The following is a 9,878-nucleotide window of genomic DNA, read 5'->3' as shown; positions in this document are numbered from 1 at the left end:
CCCTGGAAAATATATGTATACACGTAGTAAATGACCTGAACAGTCACTAGTTGACTATGCTTGAGCCATTAAAGTCTATAGGGCCTATGCCAGTATGCCCACATTTATGTTGCTATACCACTTTACGTATACTTGAAGCGTAGGGCTCAAATATGATGTGAATGAGCCCTGGATGCATCAGCTACATATTAACAAGCACTGACTATAATGAGTATATCTTCATATCATGGCTGGCATAATGTGACGTGTTTTCCTGTTACGTCTTGGGCTGTACACTGGAAGCACATAGGTAATGGTTCATAAAACAGTATTATTATTATTATTTGGATATGTGTTTCCTTTAAAGCTATAGCTGCTATAAAGGTCATAGCAGCACTGTGCAACTATACCCTGCATGCAAGCAATAGGCAGCTATCAGATTATAGACATTATCCACCAGTGTCAGAGATAGGACAGGACCAATGTTCCTGCTGGGATTGTGATGACAGTCTCCCTTAGAAACGAGAATTTTATTACCATGACGTCACCAACAGATGCAAAGACTTCTGGTTTAGTGGCCCTCAGGACATAGCAACTGCATCGAGAGGCACCCAACCAGTTAATACCTTTTTTATGTCCGTATGAGCAGATAGGGGGAATCTGTGATCCCTGCTGTGAATGTATATTTTGAATTTGATGGATGAGCTTTAGACTCGGCACTGAGGTCTTGCAGTCCTGCTTCACGAGATGTTGACAAGTAATCATTCAGGAGACAGCCATAGTGACATTGAGCAATCATGGCTGCGGATGTTTTGCGAAAGGAAATCACAGCTGTGGATTCACCAAGTGGCATTTCTTAGGCTGGAATTACACACGAGGAATTTTTAGTCCTAGTTTAGTCCTGTTATCCTGATAGCTAATCATAGGTGGAGCAAAATCCAACAATGCTATTCCCTTCATCCTGGTAATATAAAGGAGGATAAAGATCGCCATACACCTTACATCAGAAATGGCGAACCCTTGGCCTTCCAGCTGTTGCAAAACTACAATTCCCATCATGCCTGATGGGATTTGTAGTTTTGCAACAGCTTGAGGGCTACAGGTTCCCCATCCCTGCCTTATAGATAGATGACAACTATTTCTTTCAGTTACAGCATACTGAGCTTGGCCGAGTGTTTTTAATGTTAGTGTTTTAGGTAGGAGGCATATGCCGATAACAGCATACATGAACCCTTGATTTCTGGCATCGAGGAAGAGTTTGAGCATCCACATTAGATAGTCGACTGGTCTCATCAAAACTAGTCAGTTTGTCCAATGGTCATCAAGTTTGGAAGCCATTGTGTTGCTCACAGGAAACAGAAAATTGTATGATGCTAGACGTTTATTAGTAATGTGCACGTGTGCTAGTTTCCTGGACGTCCAGGACCTATTTGAGCGCAGATGAAAGTACTTGCTTGTTGCAGACTCTACTAACCCTTTAGGGCAGGGATGGGGAACATTCGGCCCTCCAGCTGTTGCAAAACTACAATTCCCATCTTGCCTGGACAGTCAAAGCTTCTAGGATTGGAGAACAGAAGCATCCGCCATTCGAACTCTACAACCCTGTTCCTTAGGCTAGGTTCACACTGCGTTTTCAGCATCCGTTTAACGGATCCTTTTTTTTTTAACGGTCAAAAAAGTAGTGTCAACAGTACTTTATTGTGAGTAAAAAAAAACGCATCCATTTTGATCCGTTTTTTTTTTATAATGGAGGTCAATGAAAAAACGGATCAAAAACGGATGCACACAAACGCATCCGTTTTTTGCAAAAAACTGATCCGTTAAAAAACGCAGTGTGAACCTATCCTTAATGCCCAACTCCTCCACATCTGCCTTTCGAGAAGACTCGAGAGCGACCATCATACACATTATTTGGTTGTCCATTCCTAGTGATATCAGCTGGGTCGGCATGCATGTGGCCAGCTCTAGTTTGCTGGTTCTGCCATCTATCTGTCCTGCTTTAGACAAATATGGGAATTCTACTAGTCTAGGAGGTGCCATGACTATGATCTGGCAGAATTCTCCTACTCAGGGCAAACAGGGCAGACAGATGGCAAAACCAGAGACCTTATTATTATGGCTACAGCATTAATAAAACCGGGGGGCATAATAAAACCAATGTTCCGGGTTTTGGCACTGACACAAGCAGTCGGGGATGTGGCCTTTTTTTAAATGGGTTATCTCGTCTTTCAACATGGGTGGTGTAACTTTGGGATAGGTCATCACAATTAGATTGGGCCCGATGCTACTCAGTGAGGGGGCCATGATGTTTACTGCAGTCTTTGTCTAATAGCACTTGTCCTTTAATTGACATACTTTTACTAGCGTCAGTGCAAGGTACACTAGCCTTGTTCCATGTAAGTGAACTGGGCAACATTGCAGTACTTGCATTACTTCTACCAATAGTACAGTGATGGAAGGTCGAGCATTTATAAACACTAGAGAGGTGCAGTACTTCCAACAGCAGTTTGACGGAGGTGCCAGTAGCCAGAACCTGGGCAAGCTGATATTGATGTTCTATCCTAAAGTTAAAACACCTGGATAACCCCTTTAATAACCATATTGATTTCAGTGATATTTTTCAAATGTTACCAGGTAGCGAAACTTACCCTCCATTTTGGCAGCTAGAACTATTATGTCCAATGTGAATTCTACTGACTACTAAAGGGAAACCTGACATTGCATTTTTCCCATTAAACCCAATGGCATCCATTACGATACATCATGTGTGCAACAGATGGTTTAGAAAGCTAATGTTAACAGAGCCTAAAGAACGTGTTATTTATGTGGCCCTTATTTCATGTAACGTCCATGTAGATTGTAGAGATACAGAACTCATCTCCCTTCTTTGGCTCAGTGGGAAATAAACAAAAGAAGCGCACTGTTTGCTCGCTGCCCATTGAGAAATGATCTGTAGCCAACCAGGACAAGTTGTTATGCTAGCCAGGCTGATTAGTATTCTAACCATCTTAATTTGCATACTAATTCCTTGAGACGTGTAGCACGTACCCTGTGAATGGGCCTTTTGTAATCACATCATCTTTTGTAAAGTAATAGAGCGCATGTGATGTTCTTGCTTACTGGGAAACCCTGTGCAAGTCCAGTGCTTGGCATGGCGCATGATGTGTTGTGTTGTGATCACATGCATCTTCAGTTGCTGACAGAGGGACAATGATCGTCAGTATTTGGCTTCACTAATCGCTTTCTAAAAAAAAAAGAGGAGATTTCTGTCATTTCCATGAGTAAACCAACCATAGAAGCCAAACCTTGAGAAAGCCCAATATACGTTAATGATGATGAACTCGTCATCAAATTCACACATGGCTGTTAATGACTTTTATAGGGCCGCTCTTGTTTACGTATAGGATTAGGACCAGGACTGTTGTGTCTGACTTTTATCTGTCTGCACAAGTTGTTTTTTTGGAGAATTTATCAGTGATTTGTTCACCGTAGGTCAAGTGTTTCTTTTTAGCTACTGAATAACATAGAGGTGTTACAGGGATGATTGATCCTCATTGACAACCACTCTTACATGTCCACACAGACTACAGGATTGTACAGCTGTTATATATCCCTAAGGCTAAAAACAGCATGGGTTACTTTAATTGCCTCTTGTCCATTGACTGAGTGGACAGGAGCGGTCAAGTGTCACATTGTTCACGTAACTTAAAATGTTGATGCATAGTGTTACATCATGGGACGTCTATATGGTGTATGCTTTTTTAATGGCATGAGCAACATTTTCTATATAAGCATTAATGGGGGTTATCTCAAGATTTTAACTTACTCGTATCAAAAGGATAGCTAATAAGTATCTGATCAATGGGATTCTGACCCTGGGGGTCCCTTTGATCATGAGAAAGTGGGTCCTTTGTCCCCCAAGTGAATGAAGTGGCAGTGCACCTGCACGACTGCTGCCCCATTCACTCGCTTTTGGACCACTGAAGATTGATGAGCTTAAAGTGCTTAAGGCCCTATTACACGGAAAGATTGTCGGCCATTACGGACGATAATCGTCCTGTTTAATAGAACACAACGGTCACTGCGATCTGCTGCTGTCCTTTCGCAGAATAGGAGCAGCGGCAGCAGACCGCTGCTATATGCTATGGGCTGCCCGGGCGATCTAGCGATCACCCGGGTAGCCCTCTCACACCTCTCTGTGCCCCCCCGGCTCTCACCCGCTCGTTGCCGCCGAGTGTAATAGCGGCGGCAGCGAGCGGGGAACAAGGAGCAAAGGAGTGCTGACATCGCTCGTTTGCTCCTCACAGTCGCCCCGTGTAATAGGGGCTTTAGCTACCCTTGGCAGGCATACAATGAGTGAATGGAGTGACAGTCGTGCATACACGTCAAGGGAGCCCCATTTATGTGATCAGTGGGGGTCCAAGCATTCGAACCTCCATTCATCAGATACTTCTCTCCTTACTCTTGGATTTATAATCTTTTGATATCCCCTTTAATTTTGAAGGTGCTCTGTCTTTTTTGAATACTCTACTATAATAGCAGTTACTTTCTTTGGTTAGTGTCTTTTGCTCTGAATCACCCTGGTGTATAAATGATTTGAATAGGAACTATGCAATGCTTCATCTCCCCTGTGATATCACTGCTAGGAAAATACTTCATGCATGAGTCAGACTATACCTGATCGCTGAAGCACTTAGACCTGTACATGCAGACATTGGTTGGTGACTGGTTCACCCACCTCTACCTGCACCTATTTATAAAGATGACCGGACCATAGTAACCACAAAGCACTTTTCCCCCTCTTCCTTTCGTCCCCATCCTCTCCTCATAGTCTGTAAGCTCTTGTGAGCAGGGCCCCTACTCCTTATGTGTGGATACTTATATGTACTGTATATCTCTGTAATGTCTGATTTTTGTCTATGTATATACCCCCAGAATTATAAAGTGCTGCGGAATATGTTGGAGCTATAGAAATTATTATTATTATTATTATTATTATTATTATTATTATTATTACTGGAGAACCCAACAGGTGAAAACCCTTGACCAGCTCACCCCAATGGGGACCCTACATACATTGCAAAGTGAGATCAACAGCAATCCATATTGCTTCTAGAGTGCTTCTAGAGTGCATTTTTATGGATAATATGATTGGTGGCCTATCAATCATTTATAGACAGGGTGCCAACCATCAGAACCCCCTGTGGATCAGCTGTCCGGCATCCACGTAACAGCAGTTGGCTCCGCTCATTGTGTAGTGGTGGTGGTGCTGTGTTACTGTAACTCAACTTATTAGAGTCAGTTCACAAGGAGCAAAATCGGCGGAACTTTCCGCCGTGGAATCCTGCCTGCCTCAGTGTGACATGGTTTCTCTATGGGAGGGCTAGCGCGACTCTGCTCTCCGCACCTCTGACATTGAGAGCGACGGAAGTGGAGGCGTGCAAGCCCTCCCATTGAGAAACTGTGTCACACTGAGGCAGGCGGGATGCCTGCCGCGTTTGCTCCATGTGAACGGGCCCTTAAAGTGAATAGGAGCTAAGCTCACACCTACAGGATCTGCAGAAGATCTGCAGCAGATTTGATGGTGCAGATTTGATGCTGTGTTCAGTTATTTAAATGAAATCTGCTGCAGATCTGCTGCGGATCCGCAGCACAAAATCAGCTGCAGATCCTGTAGGTGTGAACGCACCACTACTAAAGATTATAATAGGTAATGGCATAAATAGCAGCTCCATAATATGTCATTATTATTGCAATTGACTCTTACAAAGCATTAACAACCTGCCAGGGATTCCAGTTATTCTTTTGACCTGTAAAACAATTCTGTCAATATCAGATATTATGTCATTGTTATCCACGCCTGTCCATGTGATAACGTTTGCGCTTATGTAATTGTTCTTCACGGTATAATGTTTGAGAGCTCCACGTTATAATGAGTGGTATATAAAGTCTCATGGCAGCAGAGCGTCCCAGCACTTGAAGCAGCCGCGCTGTTTGTTCCTATGTTGTTACGTGGGCTGGGTATATGTAGTAGCAACTACCCAGGGAATGCTGGCTTGTGTTGACAGTCATCTGGTTGCTATGAAGCTGGCTGTCATGGTTACCTGTGTACAACAGATGAGACTGGCGGGAGGTGGAGTGGTGTGAGTGCAGGGAGGGGGAGAGAGCTGCTGTCAATGGAAGCAGATAGGGCTTGTCACGGGAGGAAAAAGCTTTCTCCATCTACCCTTTGAAGGAGAGCTGCTCAATTGTCTCCCTAGTAACAGAGCTTCTATTTCCAGCCAGTGATATCCTTACTATTGAGCCCAGTCGTCCTTTCCTAATCCCTTCTACTTGTTTCTTGTCGTATAAACGTCTCCTTCCTGTAATTTCACATTACTGCCCTATGCTCTATAAACTAACATAAACTCTAGATTGCAAGCTCTAAAAATCAGGAGAGAGCTGCTGGTCTGCACCAATGTATATGACTGTGTGCGGATAGAGTGCTATGTATGGGGATCGGAATAAGATGATTCACAGCTGCAAATAATAGATCACTTCAATGAAGGGCTGTACCCTCTGCGGGGCAATGTACAAGTATCTATGGCATCTTTGGTCCTAAGGGCCATGTTCACACAACCTAAGTTTCCTATTAATCATGGCAGTTGTTGCCGATTAGCGGCTGCACAAGCCAGTCAGCTCATACAATGGAAAGTGCGGCTGCGGCTGCACTCTCCATTGTGTTCAATGGGTATTTGGAATGCGGGGCGCACCCCCCCTTTCCCATTATATACTTAAAACCTTCAAAAAATGAATAAATAAACATATAATATACTGTAGCGTGCGTGATTGTCCGATCTATAAAAATTTAACAATGCTAACACTAATGGAGAACAGCATAAACGAAAAGGGGGGAAAAAAACGCCAGGATTAACGATTTCTTTGTTACATTATATATTGAAAATTAATAAAAAGTGATCAAAACGTCCGATCTTCACAAATATGGTATTAATAAAAACTACAGATCATGGCGGAAAAAATGACGCCCCATACAGCCCCGTAGGTGAAAAAATAAAACCGTTATAAGCGTCACAATAGGCCCATTTTATTAATAATTAATTGTAAAAAAAAAGGTTTCATAAAAAAAAAATATATATATATATAACATTAGAGAATCTGTGTGGACCTGCATGTGGTTGTGTTCGGACTGACCTATAGAATAATGGTATCATGTCACTTTTACCGTATAGTGTATTACGTAGACACAGGAACCCCCCAAACGTTACCATATTGCATTCTTTTTTACGATTTCACCTATTTATATCTTCATAAATAATATATTTGGGATTCCATCATACATGTTATGGTAGAATGAAAGACGCCATTACAAAGTACAACTACTACTGAAAAAAAAAGCCCTCACATGGCCCTGTAGATAAAAAATTAAAAGTGCTAGAGCTCTTAGAAGGGGAGAAGGAAAAAACGAAAACGCAAAAATGAAAATTTGCGCGGCCCACTGGGTCATTTTCGGCCTGGTCCTCAAAGGGTTAATACTCTTGTTTAGTATTAGGTCTGACTTTGCTTGCATTGTCTGGAAGGCTGTGGGACGATGACATTTATCAGCTGATAAATAAGAGCACCCAGTAACACGGTTGTGATCTCTTGTACTGGGAGATGTTATACATTACACAATATCTTAAACCTTATCTCCAGTATTTATCCAGAAGCCTCAGACGTGATTGCTTCACCTCTTCTATGAGTGCAAGCCAGGTGTAAAGTACACACGATAAGCCTTAGCAGTAAACAGGAGCGTACGTCAAGGGCAATGTACACTTTCACCTATTCCTCATGGCCCTGTCACCCCAGCTGTTAGTATCTACAGGCGGTGAGTCACACCACGATGACAGCCAAGTATCTAAAAAAACAGGACATGAGACTAACACGATAACAGAGCAGACTGGTATTTAGGGCACACAGGGAAATAGAATTACATAAGAGAACTGGGGTGTTACCATATAAACCCACCAGATACTAGCTGCTGGCACTAACATGAAGGCAAATGCCCAACGTAGTTGTACTTGGAGTATTAGCATATTGTTCCAGTTGTACTTCCAAAGTGTAGCGTTGCCTGAGATATAAATATTGTAGGTTCTAGGTAGACCGATTTGCTTTGTATGTCTGTTTTTTTTTTTAAATAGTTTGAAACCAACTCGCAATGTCTAAAAGTGGACATACACATTAGACACATGTTGGCCCAACCCAGGACTGGCCACTGATCTACTGTATATGGTCACCTCCCGACTGCCACACCCCAAAGATGATGTCATGGGAGTGAAGGATCAGGCATGTTGAATTTCAACTGCCCGATTCTTTTTGTTCTTAGGGACATAAACTTCTTACAGAGGAGTTTGGTAGAACCCCCTCCTATACATTTATAGGGCTATAAGGAGAGATAGCTGTCAGACAAACATGTTTTCATCCAATAGCTATTGTATGTGTACCTTTTAGCATAGGAGAAAAGCAAAAGGTTGGGCTTCTCCTTGACCCACATTACCATTCCATTATTGTAAAATACTAGCTCTTTCATCCCAGAACAAAGGGAGAGATTACCCTCCAAATAGTCGTCCTCCTCCTGTGCTGTGCATATGCTGACTTGGACTAGGCCTCCATCTCCATAGAGTTGAGCATATGGGAATAGGAATGAGGTGGTAGAAAACCCTAAACATGGAGGCTACTGAGAATTTGCCCTATTTTTCCATGCTAATATATGCTCATGCCACCCAAAATACATTGGGGAGGGGGTTTATCCATGTCCAAGTCGGTGTAGTTTTCTACTAATATTTTGCCTTGTTTATTGTCATGAATCTTAGTAAATTGAGCTCAGAAGGAGGCCATACCCCCCAATTTACAATTTTTTGTGCAAATGGCCTAGTTTGCACATACATTTTCCCATACATTTTGTCAGTCTATGTTATATAGACCATAAAGTCTATATAACATAAATTCCGAGACTAAAACACTGACGGACTATATTTAGAATCTGGTAAAACAACAGGAATGTGTATGGTAGTCCACTTGAATTAGCAGGCCGGCAATCTCAGCGTTTTTTTGAGGAAATTTGACCAGGCATAAAATACCATAAATCCCACAACATGGGGGGTAATTTCCATTTACATGAGACATTCCACTAGACAGATGCAGCGTAATACGGAGCACAGTGCTCGGCCTGTAATCATAGCATTGAACCTATAGATGAAGTACATATGTTCTCAGATGAATGTAATGCTCACATTTGCATCCTATTTCCTTGCAGAGAGTCCTAAGACATCTGGAAATGTGCAGGCCACAAAAATGCAATTATTATAAACATAGTATAGATCCTCCTACAAGAAGTCTGCTGCGGCTGCCAATGAAACATGAGGAAGAGGCGCATCCTGGTGCCGTGTGGTCTGATAAAGAACCCATGCAACATCAAAGATGCTGTTGTGATGATCCCTGGAACGCCTACTCAGTAATGGGCTGCTCCATCTTTTTGAGTGGCTTGCACACTGGGGAATGGATTCTACAAGTTTGAGAACATCCTCAACAGAACCTATTTCTACTGCAGCAGCTCTATTAGTTTTTTTCTTGAAGAGTGGGAGCAGACTTTTCCGGCATATCCCAAATATGTTTATTGGGTTACAATCTGGTGTTCTGGTGCAAGGGTGCAGATGGTCAACTAACAGGTCCCTATGGTGTTCACCATTCAAGGGTTGTGGTATGATGACCAATGGTCCTAATGCATTCCTGGGAAACAGTCCCTAGAACATCACCATTGACCGCCTGTTGAACACTAGTGGTGCACCCCCTGTATAGCATTTTGCTGTTTACGCCAGATGTGGACATGGCCATCCATATGATTCAACAGGAAATGGGACATG

The 9,878-nt window shown here is 42.6% G+C and overlaps 1 long non-coding RNA gene across 2 annotated transcripts; it reads right to left on the bottom strand.

Moving 5' to 3' along the window:
• Positions 1-526: 526 nt before the first annotated feature.
• On the bottom strand, positions 527-5,983 carry LOC138798763 (uncharacterized). Of its 2 annotated transcripts, none has more exons than XR_011364153.1 (3): positions 5,747-5,983; positions 3,028-3,223; positions 527-840 (listed from the first exon to the last, which is right to left on the bottom strand). It is a non-coding gene; the product is annotated as an uncharacterized lncRNA (long non-coding RNA). The 2 variants fall into 2 exon arrangements; XR_011364154.1 differs by having other exon boundaries at positions 5,761-5,983.
• Between the last annotated feature and the right edge of the window lie 3,895 nt (positions 5,984-9,878).

This window comes from Dendropsophus ebraccatus, chromosome 8, assembly GCF_027789765.1.
Source record: "Dendropsophus ebraccatus isolate aDenEbr1 chromosome 8, aDenEbr1.pat, whole genome shotgun sequence".
NCBI lineage: Eukaryota > Metazoa > Chordata > Amphibia > Anura > Hylidae > Dendropsophus > Dendropsophus ebraccatus.
The sequence above is the reverse complement of the archived record's forward strand: the minus strand, read 5'-3'. Positions and strand labels throughout refer to the sequence as shown.